Source organism: Idiotropiscis lumnitzeri, unplaced genomic scaffold (assembly GCF_059441095.1).
Source record: "Idiotropiscis lumnitzeri isolate Australia: NSW breed Sydney's pygmy pipehorse unplaced genomic scaffold, RoL_Ilum_1.0 HiC_scaffold_58, whole genome shotgun sequence".
Lineage (NCBI taxonomy): Eukaryota > Metazoa > Chordata > Actinopteri > Syngnathiformes > Syngnathidae > Idiotropiscis > Idiotropiscis lumnitzeri.
The window spans coordinates 687920-709794 of NW_028283596.1; positions in this window are offsets into that span (position 1 = coordinate 687920).

Sequence of the window (21875 nt, forward strand, 5' to 3'; positions counted from 1 at the left end):
CGTGGGCCGGGCTGCAGTCGTAGGTGTAGAGGGCGTACAGGAGAGGGCTCAGCACGCATCCTTGGGGGGAACCGGTGCTCACCATGAGGGTGGAGGACGTGTAGGGGCCGAGCAACACAGTCTGGGGTCTGTTGGTCAGAAAGTCCTTAATCCAGATGTGTGTGAGGGCAGGGAGGCCGAGAGTGTCCAGTTTGGCGACGAGGATGTCTGGGATGATCGTGTTGAATGCCGAGCTGTAGTCCACAAAGAGCATCCTTGCATAGCTCCGCTGTTGTTCCAGGTGGCCCAGCACAACATGCAGAGCAGCCCTGGTTGAGTGTTTCACCTCGCTTTTTGTAAATTTTATGGAGTACAGTGAACCCTCGGTTGTCGCGGTTAATGGGGACCGAGACCACCCGCGGAAACTGAAAATCCGCGAAGTAGCGGCGCACCTTCAAAAATGCTTAAAAAAAAATACAATATATATAATAAATATATATAGATATTTATATATATATATACAGAGAGAGAGAGAGTGAAATTCATGTTATAACAAAAAAAACAAATTATTATTAAAACGTATTATTTTTTTATTCCCCAGCCATTCTTTTTGTATTTATTTAATTACTCCGACTATTACCTGCTGGTACGCCGTCCGGTGTGCCCTGTGAAATGAAAGGTGGCATTCTTTATTTATTTATTTATTTATTCATTTATTCATTCATAACTGACAGCTTCGCGCTCCGTTCGTGCCCGGGCGGAAGAGGTGTTCCAATTCGGCTTAACTGTGACACACGCCCGCCCTCCTCCCCCGGAGCTTCCATTCGGTTAAACTTAGGGGCCGCTTGGCACCGCCCGTGCCCGGGGAAGGTGCTCCTCTTCGGCTTACTGTGACGCGAGCATGCCCGCCTCCTCCGGAGCTTCCATTCGGTTAAACTTAGGGGCCGCTTGGAACCGCCCGTGCCCGGCGAAGGTGCTCCTCTTCGGCTTACTGTGACGCGAGCATGCCCTCCTCCTCCGGAGCTTCCATTTGGTTAAACTTAGGGGCCGCTTGGAACCGCCCGTGCCCGGGGAAGGTGCTCCTCTTCGGCTTACTGTGACGCGAGCATGCCCTCCTCCTCCGGAGCTTCCATTCGGTTAAACTTAGGGGCCGCTTGGCACCGCCCGTGCCCGGGGAAGGTGCTCCTCTACGGCTTAACTGCCACGCACGCCGGCCGGAGCTCTGGTACGGTCCGAACCGCGCGAAACGTCGCCACCGATCGTGTCCGGGGGAACGTGCTCTTCTTCGTCCACTCTCCTCTTCGCCCACGCTCTTCTTCGGCGCACGCCGGCCGTCTAACCGCTCCAGCGCCCGTCGTGCCGCTCGGCGAAACTACAATGCCCCCGAATATTTTTTATACCCGCGAAGCACTGAACCCGCGAAAGGTGAACCGCGAAGTAGCGAGGGTTCACTGTATGTATAAGACCAAGACCTACAAAAAAGTCTCTTGGAGCAATGAGCTAGGTTTTACAGGAAGTCGGCCATTTTGAATTTACTTAAAAGGGGCGGGTCACCACAATGGACTTTGTGTAGAAATTATTATTGGGGCCCGAGCAGCGACCGCGGCGAGGTCCCTATTGTTTATGTAGAAATTATTATTAGGGCCCGAGCAGCGACCGCTACGAGGTCCCCATTGTTTTTGTGGAAATTATTATTATTATTATTATTAGGGCCCGAGCAGTGACCGCTGCGAGGTCCCTATTGTTTTTCTAGAAATTGTTATTAGGGCCCGAGCTGCGACGGCTGCGAGGTCCCTATTGTTTTTGTAGAAAATATTAATACTTTTATTATTATTATTATTATTATTATTAGGGCCTGAGCAGCGACCGCTGCGAAGTCCCTGTTGTTTTTGTAGAAATTATTATTATTATTATTTTTCCGATTGTTCGATTGCATTTTTGACCCCCGAAACATGCACAAAAATTCACCAAACTTGGCAGTCTCATCGGGCATGGCGAAAAATTTGATATTTTAACGTCTAATATGAACAGGAAGTGAGTTATGAATTTTTGAAAGTCCGACTTTTGCCCTTTTTTGCATGTTTACAGGGGTCATTCTTTTGCACCCTGATCCTAAAGGCTTCATCTGATTGCCTTAAAATTCTGTCTGTAGCATCTTAAGACCTGGGACAAACACTGGGGCTAAAATTTTTTGTTTCCGAAATACTATATGACGGGGGCGGGGCTTCGAAGTTTTCACTTAAGATTTCCTTCGCCGCAATGGACAAAATGCTTAATAACTCTCTTGCACATGCTGCTAAAAATCCAAAACTTCACATGTACATCAAGAGTCGGTACCTGAAGACATCTATATGTTTATATTCTGTTATACACCTTGCGCCAATCAATATCATTTTTTACATTTTGACGTCCTGCACGGTGCCCTTTTAACGAATCCGATTGAAAATTGGCTAGAAAAGACTCAAGACATTGATCTTACTCTTTCCCTATTTTTGTGACTTTCCTTCGAAGGGCGTGGCTATTACGGTGCCGCAGAGTCTGATTATTCTCCGTGGCAACAAAAGTTCCTGCAAAATGATTCAGATGATCCATCTTCTCGAAATTTTTCACATTTGAGGATATTCAGGCCCTGAAGACGGCTGCCAACTTATTTTTGATCGGATGAGTGTTTAGGCCTTGAGGATGTCACAATACGAAAGTCTTTCGCCTTCTTCAGAGTGTCACATGATGGTGTCTTGTGGCCCGTCTTTATCAGCTGATGTTCCATGAGGGCGTGACTTACCTGTCACAAGAATGAAGGCAAGTCACGCCCCCCGCTGTCCGTTCACTCCGCCAAGATGCTGCTCCAGGTGGTAGAGAGGATGAAGGCTCCCTTGTCTCTGTTCATGGTTTTTATGCCTCGCTTGCAGATCTCAATGGCCTCTCTGATCCAGCGCTGTTGTTTGTTCTCTTCGGTGCGGATGACCCTGCCCTTCTCCCGGTCCATGATGTGGTTTTCCCTTTTGCAGTGGTCAGTGATTGCTGATTTGTAATGTTCATGTTGTGCTTGTTCTTTTACTGCTCTGATTTTTCATTTTTTTGACAGGTAAGTCACACCCTCATGGAACATCAGCTGATAAAGACGGGTCTCAAGACACCATCATGCGACACTCTGAAGAAGGCGAAAGACTCGCCGAAACATGTCAGGTAAAAAATTAACCTAAAACATAATTGTCTGCTTTTAATGAGTCAGTCAAATATCAATAATAAGAAGACAAAATGAACCTAATACAAATAAATGAATGCTTAATAACGCCCCTGCACATGCTCCTAAAAATCCAAACCTTCACCTGTAAATAAAACGTCCCGACCTGAAGACATCTTAATGTTATTATTTTGTTATACACACAGCGCCGCCAAGTGGAATCAAAAATTTGTTTTTATTTTAATTTTCACGTACTGCACGGTGCCCTTTTGACGAATCCGACTGAAAATTAGTCAGAAAAGACTCAAGACAATGATCTTACTCTGTGCCGAATTTTGTGACGTTTTGGCAAAAGGCGTGGCTATTACGGTGCTGAAAAATCCGATTGTACTTTGTGGCAACAAAAGCTCCGGCAACATGACTCAGATGATCCCATCTTCTCGAAGTTGTACACATTTGAGGATACTTCAGCCCTGAAGACATCTACCAACTTATTTTTCATCGTAGTAGTAGCGCCACCAACTGGTAAAAGCTAATACAAGTTATTTTCTTGGATGTTTTTCTCCGTGCAACTCAACAAGGTCGCCCTCATATATGCTCGGATGACTGTTTCGGCCATGAGGATGTCACAATACGAAATTCATCCTTTTTCGTGAAAAGTTGTGGGAGTGGCATTGCACTGTTCGGCAATAAAACGCTGATTATGAGGTTCTAAATATGAACGACAACTCGTGAAACTTTACACACACATCAGGCAGAGCAAATTTATCAATATTTTATACGTTAGTTGTGCAGCTTTTTTGAAATGGCTCGCCATGGCCCTCGAGAAAAGTTAAAAAAAGAATAGAATAGAAATAGAAATCCCTTTATTGTCATTGTACTCAAGTGTGCAACGAGATTAGAGGGCTCCCCTCTCCAGTGCAATACAACAATAATACAGACAATATATAAATTAGATAAATAAATAAGACAGTGCAATGGAATTCAGTACTGAATAGGGCATATAGAAACACATCACAATGCTGTTTTGCAAGGTTAGGGTGGTCTCGTGTGTGTGTGAGAGTTCAGTATGGAGATGGCTCTCGGAAAGAAACTGTTTCTCAGTCTATTGGTCCTTGATTTGATGCATCTGTAGCGCCTGCCAGAGGGCAACAGGTCGAACAGGTGTGAGTTTGGGTGGGTATTGTCTTTGACGATGTTGAGAGCCCTTCTGAGGCACCGGGCGGTGTAGATGTCCGACAGCGAGGGGAGAGGGCAGCCAATAATCCTTTGCGCTGTTTTGACTGTCCTCTGGAGCCTCACTCTGTCCGCCTCAGTGCAGCCGCTGTACCAGGTGGAGACACAGTACGTCAGCAGGCTCTCGATGGACGAGTGGTAGAAGGCCAGCAGCAGCTTCCTGTCCAGGTTGAATTTCCTGAGGACTCTCAGGAAGTGCAGACGTTGGCGGACCTTCTTTACCACTGCTGTGGTGTTGTGACTCCAAGAAAGGTCATCGGAGATCTGTACTCCCAGGAACTTGAACGTGTGGACCCTCTCCACACACACGCCTTCGATGCAGAGGGGGGGCGGCAGCGTCTTGTTCCTCCTGAAGTCGACGACAATCTCCTTTGTTTTAGCAGAGTTAAGGTGCAGTCTGTTGTCCTTGCACCAAGTTGTCAGTCTCCCTACCTCCTCTCTGTAGGCTGTCTCGTCACCTTCCGAGATCAGACCGACCACTGTCGTGTCGTCAGCAAACTTGACGATGGTGTTGTTGCCGTGGGCCGGGCTGCAGTCGTAGGTGTAGAGGGCGTACAGGAGAGGGCTCAGCACGCATCCTTGGGGGGAACCGGTGCTCAGCATGAGGGTGGAGGACGTGTAGGGGCCGAGCAACACAGTCTGGGGTCTGTTGGTCAGAAAGTCCTTAATCCAGATGCGTGTGAGGGCAGGGAGGCCGAGAGTGTCCAGTTTGGCGACGAGGATGTCTGGGATGATCGTGTTGAATGCCGAGCTGTAGTCCACCAAGAGCATCCTTGCATAGCTCCGCTGTTGTTCCAGGTGGCCCAGCACAACATGCAGAGCAGCCCTGGTTGAGTGTTTCACCTCGCTTTTTGTAAATTTTATGGAGTACAGTGAACCCTCGGTTATCGCGGTTAATGGGGACCGAGACCACCCGCGAAAACTGAAAATCCGCGAAGTAGCGGCGCACCTTCAAAAATGCTTAAAAAAAAATACAATATATATAATAAATATATATATATATATATATATATATATATATATATATATATATATATATATATATATATACGGGGAGAGAGAGAGTGAAATTCATTTTATAACAAAAAAAACAAATTATTATTAAAACGTATTATTTTTTTATTCCCCAGCCATTCTTTTTGTATTTATTTAATTACTCAGACTTTTACCTGCTGGTACGCCGTCTGGTGTGCCCTGTGAAATGAAAGGTGCCATTCTTTTATTTATTTATTTATTTATTCATTTATTCATTCATAACTGACAGCTTCGCGCTCCGCTCGTGCCCGGGCGGAAGAGGTGCTCCAATTCGGCTTAACTGTGACACACGCCCACCCTCCTCCCCCGGAGCTTCCATTCGGTTAAACTTAGGGGCCGCTTGGCACCGCCCGTGCCCGGGAAAGGTGCTCCTCTTCGGCTTACTGTGTCGCGAGCATGCCCTCCTCCTCCGGAGCTTCCATTCGGTTAAACTTAGGGGCCGCTTGGAACCGCCCGTGCCCGGGGAAGGTGCTCCTCTTCGGCTTACTGTGACGCGAGCATGCCCTCCTCCTCCGGAGCTTCCATTCGGTTAAACTTAGGGGCCGCTTGGCACCGCCCGCGCCCGGGGAAGGTGCTCCTCTACGGCTTAACTGCCACGCACGCCGGCCGGAGCTCTGGTACGGTCCGAACCGCGCGAAACGTCGCCACCGATCGTGTCCGGGGGAACGTGCTCTTCTTCGTCCACTCTTCTCTTCGCCCACGCTCTTCTTCGGCGCACGCCGGCCGTCTAACCGCTCCAGCGCCCCGTCGTGCCGCTCGGCGAAACTACAATGCCCCCGAATATTTTTTATACCCGCGAAGCACTGAACCCGCGAAAGGTGAACCGCGAAGTAGCGAGGGTTCACTGTATGTATAAGACCAAGACCTACAAAAAAGTCTCTTGGAGCAATGAGCTCGGTTTTACAGGAAGTCGGCCATTTTGAATTTATTAAAAGGGGGCGGGTCACCACAATGGACTTTGTGTAGAAATTATTATTGGGGCCCGAGCAGCGACCGCGGCGAGGTCCCTATTGTTTATGTAGAAATTATTATTAGGGCCCGAGCAGCGACCGCTACGAGGTCCCCATTGTTTTTGTGGAAATTTTTATTATTATTATTATTATTAGGGCCCGAGCAGTGACCGCTGCGAGGTCCCTATTGTTTTTCTAGAAATTGTTATTAGGGCCCGAGCTACGACGGCTGCGAGGTCCCTATTGTTTTTGTAGAAAATATTATTACTTTTATTATTATTATTATTATTATTATTAGGGCCTGAGCAGCGACCGCTGCGAAGTCCCTGTTGTTTTTGTAGAAATTATTATTATTATTATTTTTCCGATTGTACGATTGCATTTTTGACCCCCGAAACATGCACAAAAACTCACCAAACTTGGCAGTCTCATCGGGCATGGCGAGAAATTTGATATTTTAACGTCTAATATGAACAGGAAGTGAGTTATGAATTTTTGAAAGTCCGACTTTTGCCCTTTTTTGCATGTTTACAGGGGTCATTCTTTTGCACCCTGATCCTAAAGGCTTCATCTGATTGCCTTAAAATTCTGTCTGTAGCATCTTAAGACCTGGGACAAACACTGGGGCTAAAATCTTTTGTTTCCGAAATACTATATGACGGGGGCGGGGCTTCAAAGTTTTCACTTAAGATTTCCTTCGCCGCAATGGACAAAATGCTTAATAACTCTCCTGCACATGCTGCTAAAAATCCAAAACTTCACATATACATAAAGAGTCGGTACCTGAAGACATCTATATGTTTATATTCTGTTATACACCTTGCGCCAATCAATATCATTTTTTACATTTTGACGTACTGCACGGTGCCCTTTTAACGAATCCGATTGAAAATTGGCTAGAAAAGACTCAAGACATTGATCTTACTCTATCCCTATTTTTGTGACTTTCCTTCGAAGGGCGTGGCTATTGCGGTGCCGCACAGTCTGATTATTCTCCGTGGCAACAAAAGTTCCTGCAAAATGATTCAGATGATCCATCTTCTCGAAATTTTTCACATTTGAGGATATTCAGGCCCTGAAGACGGCTGCCAACTTATTTTTGATCGCAGTGGTAGCGCCACCAACTGGTTAAAACAAATACAAATTATTTTCGTTGATGTTTTTCTCCGGGCAGGTTAACAAAATCTACCTTATATTTGCTCGGATGAGTGTTTAGGCCTTGAGGATGTCACAATACGAAAGTCTTTCGCCTTCTTCAGAGTGTCACATGATGGTGTCTTGTGACCCGTCTTTATCAGCTGATGTTCCATGAGGGCGTGACTTACCTGTCACAAGAATGAAGGCAAGTCACGCCCCCCGCTGTCCGTTCACTCCGCCAAGATGCTGCTCCAGGTGGTAGAGAGGATGAAGGCTCCCTTGTCTCTGTTCATGGTTTTTATGCCTCGCTTGCAGATCTCAATGGCCTCTCTGATCCAGCGCTGTTGTTTGTTCTCTTCGGTGCGGATGACCCTGCCCTTCTCCCGGTCCATGATGTGGTTTTCCCTTTTGCAGTGGTCAGTGATTGCTGATTTGTAATGTTCATGTTGTGCTTGTTCTTTTACTGCTATGATTTTTCATTTTTTTGACAGGTAATTCACACCCTCATGGAACATCAGCTGATAAAGACGGGTCTCAAGACACCATCATGCGACACTCTGAAGAAGGTGAAAGACTCGCCGAAACATGTCAGGTAAAAAATTTACCTAAAACATAATTGTCTGCTTTTAATGAATCTGTCAAATATCAATAATAAGAAGACAAAATGAACCTAATACAAATAAATGAATGCTTAATAACTCCCCTGCACATGCTCCTAAAAATCCAAACCTTCACCTGTAAATAAAATGTCCCGACCTGAAGACATCTTAATGTTATTATTTTGTTATACACACAGCGCCGCCAAGTGGAATAAAAAATTTGTTTTTATTTTAATTTTCACGTACTGCACGGTGCCCTTTTGACGAATCCGACTGAAAATTAGTCAGAAAAGACTCAAGACAATGATCTTACTCTCTGCCGAGTTTTGTGACGTTTTGGCAAAAGGCGTGGCTATTACGGTGCTGAAAAGTCCGATTGTACTTTGTGGCAACAAAAGCTCCGGCAACATGACTGAGATGATCCTATCTTCTCGAAGTTGTACACATTTGAGGATACTTCAACCCTGAAGACATCTACCAACTTATTTTTCATCGTAGTAGTAGCGCCACCAACTGGTAAAAGCTAATACAAGTTATTTTCTTGGATGTTTTTCTCCGTGCAACTCAACAAGGTCGCCCTCATATATGCTCGGAGGACTGTTTCGTCCATGAGGATGTCACAATACGAAATTCATCCTTTTTCGTGAAAAGTTGTGGGAGTGGCATTGCACTGTCCGGCAATAAAACAACGCTGATTATGAGGTTCTAAATATGAAGGACAACTCGTGAAACTTGACACACACATCAGGCAGAGCAAATTTATCAATATTTTATACGTTAGTTGTGCAGCTTTTTTTAAATGGCTCGCCATGGCCCTCGAGAAATGTTCAAAAAAGCAGCCCTGGTTGAGTGTTTCACCTCGCTTTTTGTAAATTTTATGGAGTACAGTGAACCCTCGGTTGTCGCGGTTAATGGGGACCGAGACCACCCGCGGAAACTGAAAATCCGCGAAGTAGCGGCGCACCTTCAAAAATGCTTAAAAAAAAATACAATATATATAATAAATATATATATATATAGATATATATATATATATATATATATACAGAGAGAGAGAGAGAGTGAAATTCATGTTATAACAAAAAAAACAAATTATTATTCAAACGTATTATTTTTTTATTCCCCAGCCATTCTTTTTGTATTTATTTAATTACTCCGACTATTACCTGCTGGTACGCCGTCCGGTGTGCCCTGTGAAATGAAAGGTGGCATTCTTTATTTATTTATTTATTTATTCATTTATTCATTCATAACTGACAGCTTCGCGCTCCGTTCGTGCCCAGGCGGAAGAGGTGTTCCAATTCGGCTTAACTGTGACACACGCCCGCCCTCCTCCCCCGGAGCTTCCATTCGGTTAAACTTAGGGGCCGCTTGGCACCGCCCGTGCCCGGGGAAGGTGCTCCTCTTCGGCTTACTGTGACGCGAGCATGCCCGCCTCCTCCGGAGCTTCCATTCGGTTAAACTTAGGGGCCGCTTGGAACCGCCCGTGCCCGGCGAAGGTGCTCCTCTTCGGCTTACTGTGACGCGAGCATGCCCTCCTCCTCCGGAGCTTCCATTTGGTTAAACTTAGGGGCCGCTTGGAACCGCCCGTGCCCGGGGAAGGTGCTCCTCTTCGGCTTACTGTGACGCGAGCATGCCCTCCTCCTCCGGAGCTTCCATTCGGTTAAACTTAGGGGCCGCTTGGCACCGCCCGTGCCCGGGGAAGGTGCTCCTCTACGGCTTAACTGCCACGCACGCCGGCCGGAGCTCTGGTACGGTCCGAACCGCGCGAAACGTCGCCACCGATCGTGTCCGGGAGAACGTGCTCTTCTTCGTCCACTCTCCTCTTCGCCCACGCTCTTCTTCGGCGCACGCCGGCCGTCTAACCGCTCCAGCGCCCGTCGTGCCGCTCGGCGAAACTACAATGCCCCCAAATATTTTTTATACCCGCGAAGCACTGAACCCGCGAAAGGTGAACCGCGAAGTAGCGAGGGTTCACTGTATGTATAAGACCAAGACCTACAAAAAAAGTCTCTTGGAGCAATGAGCTAGGTTTTACAGGAAGTCGGCCATTTTGAATTTACTTAAAAGGGGCGGGTCACCACAATGGACTTTGTGTAGAAATTATTATTGGGGCCCGAGCAGCGACCGCGGCGAGGTCCCTATTGTTTATGTAGAAATTATTATTAGGGCCCGAGCAGCGACCGCTACGAGGTCCCCATTGTTTTTGTGGAAATTATTATTATTATTATTATTAGGGCCCGAGCAGTGACCGCTGCGAGGTCCCTATTGTTTTTCTAAAAATTGTTATTAGGGCCCGAGCTGCGACGGCTGCGAGGTCCCTATTGTTTTTGTAGAAAATATTAATACTTTTATTATTATTATTATTATTATTATTATTAGGGCCTGAGCAGCGACCGCTGCAAAGTCCCTGTTGTTTTTGTAGAAATTATTATTATTATTATTTTTCCGATTGTTCGATTGCATTTTTGACCCCCGAAACATGCACAAAAATTCACCAAACTTGGCAGTCTCATCGGGCATGGCGAAAAATTTGATATTTTAACGTCTAATATGAAAAGGAAGTGAGTTATGAATTTTTGAAAGTCCGACTTTTGCCCTTTTTTGCATGTTTACAGGGGTCATTCTTTTGCACCCTGATCCTAAAGGCTTCATCTGATTGCCTTAAAATTCTGTCTGTAGCATCTTAAGACCTGGGACAAACACTGGGGCTATAATTTTTTGTTTCCGAAATACTATATGACGGGGGCGGGGCTTCGAAGTTTTCACTTAAGATTTCCTTCGCCGCAATGGACAAAATGCTTAATAACTCTCTTGCACATGCTGCTAAAAATCCAAAACTTCACATGTACATCAAGAGTCGGTACCTGAAGACATCTATATGTTTATATTCTGTTATACACCTTGCGCCAATCAATATCATTTTTTACATTTTGACGTCCTGCACGGTGCCCTTTTAACGAATCCGATTGAAAATTGGCTAGAAAAGACTCAAGACATTGATCTTACTCTTTCCCTATTTTTGTGACTTTCCTTCGAAGGGCGTGGCTATTACGGTGCCGCAGAGTCTGATTATTCTCCGTGGCAACAAAAGTTCCTGCAAAATGATTCAGATGATCCATCTTCTCGAAATTTTTCACATTTGAGGATATTCAGGCCCTGAAGACGGCTGCCAACTTATTTTTGATCGGATGAGTGTTTAGGCCTTGAGGATGTCACAATACGAAAGTCTTTCGCCTTCTTCAGAGTGTCACATGATGGTGCCTTGTGGCCCGTCTTTATCAGATGATGTTCCATGAGGGCGTGACTTACCTGTCACAAGAATGAAGGCAAGTCACGCCCCCCGCTGTCCGTTCACTCCGCCAAGATGCTGCTCCAGGTGGTAGAGAGGATGAAGGCTCCCTTGTCTCTGTTCATGGTTTTTATGCCTCGCTTGCAGATCTTAATGGCCTCTCTGATCCAGCGCTGTTGTTTGTTCTCTTCGGTGCGGATGACTTTGCCCTTCTCCCGGTCCATGATGTGGTTTTCCCTTTTGCAGTGGTCAGTGATTGCTGATTTGTAATGTTCATGTTGTGCTTGTTCTTTTACTGCTCTGATTTTTCATTTTTTTGACAGGTAAGTCACACCCTCATGGAACATCAGCTGATAAAGACGGGTCTCAAGACACCATCATGCGACACTCTGAAGAAGGCGAAAGACTCGCCGAAACATGTCAGGTAAAAAATTAACCTAAAACATAATTGTCTGCTTTTAATGAATCAGTCAAATATCAATAATAAGAAGACAAAATGAACCTAATACAAATAAATGAATGCTTAATAACGCCCCTGCACATGCTCCTAAAAATCCAAACCTTCACCTGTAAATAAAACGTCCCGACCTGAAGACATCTTAATGTTATTATTTTGTTATACACACAGCGCCGCCAAGTGGAATCAAAAATTTGTTTTTATTTTAATTTTCACGTACTGCACGGTGCCCTTTTGACGAATCCGACTGAAAATTAGTCAGAAAAGACTCAAGACAATGATCTTACTCTGTGCCGAATTTTGTGACGTTTTGGCAAAAGGCGTGGCTATTACGGTGCTGAAAAATCCGATTGTACTTTGTGGCAACAAAAGCTCCGGCAACATGACTCAGATGATCCTATCTTCTCGAAGTTGTACACATTTGAGGATACTTCAGCCCTGAAGACATCTACCAACTTATTTTTCATCGTAGTAGTAGCGCCACCAACTGGTAAAAGCTAATACAAGTTATTTTCTTGGATGTTTTTCTCCGTGCAACTCAACAAGGTCGCCCTCATATATGCTCGGATGACTGTTTCGGCCATGAGGATGTCACAATACGAAATTCATCCTTTTTCGTGAAAAGTTGTGGGAGTGGCATTGCACTGTTCGGCAATAAAACAACGCTGATTATGAGGTTCTAAATATGAACGACAACTCGTGAAACTTTACACACACATCAGGCAGAGCAAATTTATCAATATTTTATACGTTAGTTGTGCAGCTTTTTTTAAATGGCTCGCCATGGCCCTCGAGAAAAGTTAAAAAAAGAATAGAATAGAAATAGAAATCCCTTTATTGTCATTGTACTCAAGTGTGCAACGAGATTAGAGGGCTCCCCTCTCCAGTGCAATACAACAATAATACAGACAATATATAAATTAGATAAATAAATAAGACAGTGCAATGGAATTCAGTACTAAATAGGGCATATAGAAACACATCACAATGCTGTTTTGCAAGGTTAGGGTGGTCTCGTGTGTGTGTGAGAGTTCAGTATGTAGATGGCTCTCGGAAAGAAACTGTTTCTCAGTCTATTGGTCCTTGATTTGATGCATCTGTAGCGCCTGCCAGAGGGCAACAGGTCGAACAGGTGTGAGTTTGGGTGGGTATTGTCTTTGACGATGTTGAGAGCCCTTCTGAGGCACCGGGCGGTGTAGATGTCCGACAGCGAGGGGAGAGGGCAGCCAATAATCCTTTGCGCTGTTTTGACTGTCCTCTGGAGCCTCACTCTGTCCGCCTCAGTGCAGCCGCTGTACCAGGTGGAGACACAGTACGTCAGCTGGCTCTCGATGGACGAGTGGTAGAAGGCCAGCAGCAGCTTCCTGTCCAGGTTGAATTTCCTGAGGACTCTCAGGAAGTGCAGACGTTGGCGGACCTTCTTTACCACTGCTGTGGTGTTGTGACTCCAAGAAAGGTCATCGGAGATCTGTACTCCCAGGAACTTGAACGTGTGGACCCTCTCCACACACACGCCTTCGATGCAGAGGGGGGGCGGCAGCGTCTTGTTCCTCCTGAAGTCGACGACAATCTCCTTTGTTTTAGCAGAGTTAAGGTGCAGTCTGTTCTCCTTGCACCAAGTTGTCAGTCTCCCTACCTCCTCTCTGTAGGCTGTCTCGTCACCTTCCGAGATCAGACCGACCACTGTCGTGTCGTCAGCAAACTTGACGATGGTGTTGTTGCCGTGGGCCGGGCTGCAGTCGTAGGTGTAGAGGGCGTACAGGAGAGGGCTCAGCACGCATCCTTGGGGGGAACCGGTGCTCAGCATGAGGGTGGAGGACGTGTAGGGGCCGAGCAACACAGTCTGGGGTCTGTTGGTCAGAAAGTCCTTAATCCAGATGCGTGTGAGGGCAGGGAGGCCGAGAGTGTCCAGTTTGGCGACGAGGATGTCTGGGATGATCGTGTTGAATGCCGAGCTGTAGTCCACAAAGAGCATCCTTGCATAGCTCCGCTGTTGTTCCAGGTGGCCCAGCACAACATGCAGAGCAGCCCTGGTTGAGTGTTTCACCTCGCTTTTTGTAAATTTTATGGAGTACAGTGAACCCTCGGTTATTGCGGTTAATGGGGACCGAGACCACCCGCGAAAACTGAAAATCCGCGAAGTAGCGGCGCACCTTCAAAAATGCTTAAAAAAAAAATACAATATATATATATATATATATATATATATATATATATATATATATATATATATATATATATACGGGGAGAGAGAGAGTGAAATTCATGTTATAACAAAAAAAACAAATTATTATTAAAACGTATTATTTTTTTATTCCCCAGCCATTCTTTTTGTATTTATTTAATTACTCAGACTTTTACCTGCTGGTACGCCGTCTGGTGTGCCCTGTGAAATGAAAGGTGCCATTCTTTATTTATTTATTTATTTATTCATTTATTCATTCATAACTGACAGCTTCGCGCTCCGCTCGTGCCCGGGCGGAAGAGGTGCTCCAATTCGGCTTAACTGTGACACACGCCCACCCTCCTCCCCCGGAGCTTCCATTCGGTTAAACTTAGGGGCCGCTTGGCACCGCCCGTGCCCGGGGAAGGTGCTCCTCTTCGGCTTACTGTGTCGCGAGCATGCCCTCCTCCTCCGGAGCTTCCATTCGGTTAAACTTAGGGGCCGCTTGGAACCGCCCGTGCCCGGGGAAGGTGCTCCTCTTCGGCTTACTGTGACGCGTGCATGCCCTCCTCCTCCGGAGCTTCCATTCGGTTAAACTTAGGGGCCGCTTGGCACCGCCCGTGCCCGGGGAAGGTGCTCCTCTACGGCTTAACTGCCACGCACGCCGGCCGGAGCTCTGGTACGGTCCGAACCGCGCGAAACGTCGCCACCGATCGTGTCCGGGGGAACGTGCTCTTCTTCGTCCACTCTCCTCTTCGCCCACGCTCTTCTTCGGCGCACGCCGGCCGTCTAACCGCTCCAGCGCCCCGTCGTGCCGCTCGGCGAAACTACAATGCCCCCGAATATTTTTTATACCCGCGAAGCACTGAACCCGCGAAAGGTGAACCGCGAAGTAGCGAGGGTTCACTGTATGTATAAGACCAAGACCTACAAAAAAGTCTCTTGGAGCAATGAGCTAGGTTTTACAGGAAGTCGGCCATTTTGAATTTATTAAAAGGGGGCGGGTCACCACAATGGACTTTGTGTAGAAATTATTATTGGGGCCCGAGCAGCGACCGCGGCGAGGTCCCTATTGTTTATGTAGAAATTATTATTAGGGCCCGAGCAGCGACCGCTACGAGGTCCCCATTGTTTTTGTGGAAATTATTATTATTATTATTATTAGGGCCCGAGCAGTGACCGCTGCGAGGTCCCTATTGTTTTTCTAGAAATTGTTATTAGGGCCCGAGCTGCGACGGCTGCGAGGTCCCTATTGTTTTTGTAGAAAATATTATTACTTTCAAATTTCCCCATTGTGGGACTAATAAAGGACATCTTATCTTATCTTCTCTTATTATTATTATTATTATTAGGGCCTGAGCAGCGACCGCTGCGAAGTCCCTATTGTTTTTGTAGAAATTATTATTATTATTATTTTTCCGATTGTTCAATTGCATTTTTGACCCCCGAAACATGCACAAAAATTCACCAAACTTGGCAGTCTCATCGGGCATGGCGAAAAATTTGATATTTTAATGTCTAATATGAATAGGAAGTGAGTTATGAATTTTTGAAAGTCCGACTTTTGCCCTTTTTTGCATGTTTACAGGGGTCATTCTTTTGCACCCTGATCCTAAAGGCTTCATCTGATTGCCTTAAAATTCTGTCTGTAGCATCTTAAGACCTGGGACAAACACTGGGGCTAAAATTTTTTGTTTCCGAAATACTATATGACGGGGGCGGGGCTTCGAAGTTTTCACTTAAGATTTCCTTCGCCGCAATGGACAAAATGCTTAATAACTCTCTTGCACATGCTGCTAAAAATCCAAAACTTCACATGTACATAAAGAGTCGGTACCTGAAAACATCTATATGTTTATATTCAGTTATACACCTTGCGCCAATCAATATCATTTTTTACATTTTGACAAACTGCACGGTGCCCTTTTAACGAATCCGATTGAAAATTGGCTAGAAAAGACTCAAGACATTGATCTTACTCTATCCCTATTTTTGTGACTTTCCTTCGAAGGGCGTGGCTATTACGGTGCCGCAGAGTCTGATTATTCTCCGTGGCAACAAAAGTTCCTGCAAAATGATTCAGATGATCCATCTTCTTGAAATTTTTCACATTTGAGGATATTCAGGCCCTGAAGACGGCTGCCAACTTATTTTTGATCGCAGTGGTAGCGCCACCAACTGGTTAAAACAAATACAAATTATTTTCGTTGATGTTTTTCTCCGGGCAGGTTAACAAAATCTACCTTATATTTGCTCGGATGAGTGTTTAAGCCTTGAGGATGTCACAATACGAAAGTCTTTCGCCTTCTTCAGAGTGTCACATGATGGTGTCTTGTGGCCCGTCTTTATCAGCTGATGTTCCATGAGGGCGTGACTTACCATTCACAAGAATGAAGGCAAGTCACGCCCCCCGCTGTCCGTTCACTCCGCCAAGATGCTGCTCCAGGTGGTAGAGAGGATGAAGGGTCCCTTGTCTCTGTTCATGGTTTTTATGCCTCGCTTGCAGATCTCAATGGCCTCTCTGATCCAGCGCTGTTGTTTGTTCTCTTCGGTGCGGATGACCCTGCCCTTCTCCCGGTCCATGATGTGGTTTTCCCTTTTGCAGTGGTCAGTGATTGCTGATTTGTAATGTTCATGTTGTGCTTGTTCTTTTACTGCTCTGATTTTTAATTTTTTTGACAGGTAAGTCACACCCTCATGGAACATCAGCTGATAAAGACGGGTCTCAAGACACCATCATGCGACACTCTGAAGAAGGCGAAAGACTCGCCGAAACATGTCAGGTAAAAAATTAACCTAAAACATAATTGTCTGCTTTTAATGAATCAGTCAAATATCAATAATAAGAAGACAAAATGAACCTAATACAAATAAACGAATGCTTAATAACTCCCCTGCACATGCTCCTAAAAATCCAAACCTTCACCTGTAAATAAAACGTCCCGACCTGAAGACATCTTAATGTTATTATTTTGTTATACACACAGCGCCGCCAAGTGGAATCAAAAATTTGTTTTTATTTAAATTTTCACATTATGCACGGTGCCCTTTTGACGAATCCGACTGAAAATTAGTCAGAAAAGACTCAAGACAATGATCTTACTCTCTGCCGAATTTTGTGACGTTTTGGCAAAAGGCGTGGCTATTACGGTGCTGAAAAGTCAGATTGTACTCTGTGGCAATAAAAGCTCCGGCAACATGACTCAGATGATCCTATCTTCTCGAAGTTGTACACATTTGAGGATACTTCAGCCCTGAAGACATCTACCAACTTATTTTTCATCGTAGTAGTAGCGCCACCAACTGGTAAAAGCTAATACAAGTTATTTTCTTGGATGTTTTTCTCCGTGCAACTCAACAAGGTCGCCCTCATATATGCTCGGATGACTGTTTCGGCCATGAGGATGTCACAATACGAAATTCGTCCTTTTTCTTGTAAAGTTGTGGGAGTGGCATTGCACTGTTCGGCAATAAAACAACGCTGATTATGAGGTTCTAAATATGAACGACAACTCGTGAAACTTTACACACACATCAGGCCGAGCAAATTTATCAATATTTTATACGTTAGTTGTGCAGCTTTTTTGAAATGGCTCGCCATGGCCCTCGAGAAATGTTAAAAAAAGCAGCCCTGGTTGAGTGTTTCACCTCGCTTTTTGTAAATTTTATGGAGTACAGTGAATCCTCGGTTATCGCGGTTAATGGGGACAGAGACCACCCGCGAAAACTGAAAATCCGCGAAGTAGCGGCGCACCTTCAAAAATGCTTAAAAAAATATACAATATATATAATAAATATATATATATATATATATATATATATACGGGGAGAGAGAGAGTGAAATTCATGTTATAACAAAAAAAACAAATTATTATTAAAACGTATTATTTTTTTATTCCCCAGCCATTCCTTTTGTATTTATTTAATTACTCCGACTTTTACCTGCTGGTACGCCGTCCGGTGTGCCCTGTGAAATGAAAGGTGGCATTCTTTATTTATTTATTTATTTATTCTTTTATACATTCATAACTGACAGCTTCGCGCTCCGCTCGTGCCCGGGCGGAAGAGGTGCTCCAATTCGGCTTAACTGTGACACACACCCGCCCTCCTCCCCCGGAGCTTCCATTCGGTTAAACTTAGGGGCCGCTTGGCACCGCCCGTGCCCGGGGAAGGTGCTCCTCTTCGGCTTACTGTGACGCGAGCATGCCCTCCTCCTCCGGAGCTTCCATTCGGTTAAACTTAGGGGCCGCTTGGAACCGCCCGTGCCCGGGGAAGGTGCTCCTCTTCGGCTTACTGTGACGCGAGCATGCCCTCCTCCTCCGGAGCTTCCATTCGGTTAAACTTAGGGGCCGCTTGGAACCGCCCGTGCCCGGGGAAGGTGCTCCTCTTCGGCTTACTGTGACGCGAGCATGCCCTCCCTTTCCGGAGCTTCCATTCGGTTAAACTTAGGGGCCGCTTGGCACCGCCCGTGCCCGGGGAAGGTGCTCCTCTACGGCTTAACTGCCACGCACGCCGGCCGGAGCTCTGGTACTGTCCGAACCGCGCGAAACGTCGCCACCCATCGTGTCCGGGGGAACGTGCTCTTCTTCGTCCACTCTCCTCTTCGCCCACGCTCTTCTTCGGCGCACGCCGGCCGTCTAACCGCTCCAGCACCCCGTCGTGCCGCTCGGCGAAACTACAATGCCCCCGAATATTTTTTAGACCCGCGAAACACTGAACCCGCGAAAGGTGAACCGCCAAGTAGCGAGGGTTCACTGTATGTATAAGACCAAGACCTACAAAAAAGTCTCTTGGAGCAATGAGCTAGGTTTTACAGGAAGTCGGCCATTTTGAATTTACTTAAAAGGGGGCGGGTCACCACAATGGACTTTGTGTAGAAATTATTATTGGGGCCCGAGTAGCGACCGCGGAGAGGTCCCTATTGTTTTTGTAGAAATTATTATTAGGGCCCGAGCAGCGACCGCTACGAGGTCCCCATTGTTTTTGTGGAAATTATTATTATTATTATTATTAGGGCCCGAGCAGTGACCGCTGCGAGGTCCCTATTGTTTTTCTAGAAATTGTTATTAGGGCCCGAGCTGCGACGGCTGCGAGGTCCCTATTGTTTTTGTAGAAAATATTATTACTTTTATTATTATTATTATTATTAGGGCCTGAGCAGCGACCGCTGCGAAGTCCCTATTGTTTTTGTAGAAATTATTATTATTATTATTTTTCCGATTGTTCGATCGCATTTTTGACCCCCGAAACATGCACAAAAATTCACCAAACTTGGCAGTCTCATCGGGCATGGCGAAAAATTTGATATTTTAACGTCTAATATGAACAGGAAGTGAGTTATGAATTTTTGAAAGTCCGACTTTTGCCCTTTTTTGCATGTTTACAGGGGTCATTCTTTTGCACCCTGATCCTAAAGGCTTCATCTGATTGCCTTAAAATTCTGTCTGTAGCATCTTAAGACCTGGGACAAACACTGGGGCTAAAATTTTTTGTTTCCGAAATACTATATGAACGGGGGCGGGGCTTCGAAGTTTTCACTTAAGATTTCCTTCGCCGCAATGGACAAAATGCTTAATAACTCTCCTGCACATGCAGCTAAAAATCCAAAACTTCACATGTACATAAAGAGTCGGTACCTGAAGACATCTATATGTTTATATTCAGTTATACACCTTGCGCCAATCAATATCATTTTTTACATTTTGACGTACTGCACGGTGCCCTTTTAACGAATCCGATTGAAAATTGGCTAGAAAAGACTCAAGACATTGATCTTACTCTATCCCTATTTTTGTGACTTTCCTTCGAAGGGCGTGGCTATTACGGTGCCGCAGAGTCTGATTAATCTCCGTGGCAACAAAAGTTCCTGCAAAATGATTCAGATGATCCATCTTCTCGAAATTTTTCACATTTGAGGATATTCAGGCCCTGAAGACGGCTGCCAACTTATTTTTGATCGCAGTGGTAGCGCCACCAACTGGTTAAAACAAATACAAATTATTTTCGTTTATGTTTTTCTCCGGGCAGGTTAACAAAATCTACCTTATATTTGTTCGGATGAGTGTTTAGGCCTTGAGGATGTCACAATACGAAAGTCTTTCGCCTTCTTCAGAGTGTCACATGATGGTGTCTTGTGACCCGTCTTTATCAGCTGATGTTCCATGAGGGCGTGACTTACCTGTCACAAGAATGAAGGCAAGTCACGCCCCCCGCTGTCCGTTCACTCTGCCAAGATGCTGCTCCAGGTGGTAGAGAGGATGAAGGCTCCCTTGTCTCTGTTCATGGTTTTTATGCCTCGCTTGCAGATCTCAATGGCCTCTCTGATCCAGCGCTGTTGTTTGTTCTCTTCGGTGCGGATGACCCTGCCCTTCTCCCGGTCCATGATGTGGTTTTCCCTTTTGCAGTGGTCAGTGATTGCTGATTTGTAATGTTCATGTTGTGCTTGTTCTTTTACTGCTCTGATTTTTAATTTTTTTGACAGGTAAGTCACACCCTCATGGAACATCAGCTGATAAAGACGGGTCTCAAGACACCATCATGCGACACTCTGAAGAAGGCGAAAGACTCGCCGAAACATGTCAGGTAAAAAATTAACCTAAAACATAATTGTCTGCTTTTAATGAATCAGTCAAATATCAATAATAAGAAGACAAAATGAAACTAATACAAATAAATGAATGCTTAATAACTCCCCTGCACATGCTCCTAAAAATCCAAACCTTCACCTGTAAATAAAACGTCCCGACCTGAAGACATCTTAATGTTATTATTTTGTTATACACACAGCGCCGCCAAGTGGAATCAAAAATGTGTTTTTATTTTAATTTTCACATACTGCACGGTGCCCTTTTGACGAATCCGACTGAAAATTAGTCAGAAAAGACTCAAGACAATGATCTTACTCTCTGCCGAATTTTGTGTCGTTTTGGCAAAAGGCGTGGCTATTACGGTGCTGAAAAGTCAGATTGTACTCTGTGGCAACAAAAGCTCCGGCAACATGACTCAGATGATCCTATCTTCTCGAAGTTGTACACATTTGAGGATACTTCAGCCCTGAAGACATCTACCAACTTATTTTTCATCGTAGTAGTAGCGCCACCAACTGGTAAAAGCTAATACAAGTTATTTTCTTGGATGTTTTTCTCCGTGCAACTCAACAAGGTCGCCCTCATATATGCTCGGAGGACTGTTTCGGCCATGAGGATGTCACAATACGAAATTCATCCTTTTTCGTGAAAAGTTGTGGGAGTGGCATTGCACTGTTCGGCAATAAAACAACGCTGATTATGAGGTTCTAAATATGAACGACAACTCGTGAAACTTTACACACACATCAGGCAGAGCAAATTTATCAATATTTTATACGTTAGTTGTGCAGCTTTTTTGAAATGGCTCGCCATGGCCCTCGAGAAATGTTAAAAAAAGCAGCCCTGGTTGAGTGTTTCACCTTGCTTTTTGTAAATTTTATGGAGTACAGTGAACCCTCGGTTATCGCGGTTAATGGGGACAGAAACCACCCGCGAAAACTGAAAATCCGCGAAGTAGCGGCGCACCTTCAAAAATGCTTAAAAAAAAATACAATATATATAATAAATAAATATATATATATATATAGATATATATATATATATATATATGTATATATAGACAGAGAGAGAGAGTGAAATTCATGTTATAACAAAAAAACCAAATTATTATTAAAACGTATTATTTTTTTATTCCCCAGCCATTCTTTTTGTATTTATTTAATTACTCCGACTTTTACCTGCTGGTACGCCGTCCGGTGTGCCCTGTGAAATGAAAGGTGGCATTCTTTATTTATTTATTTATTTATTCATTTAT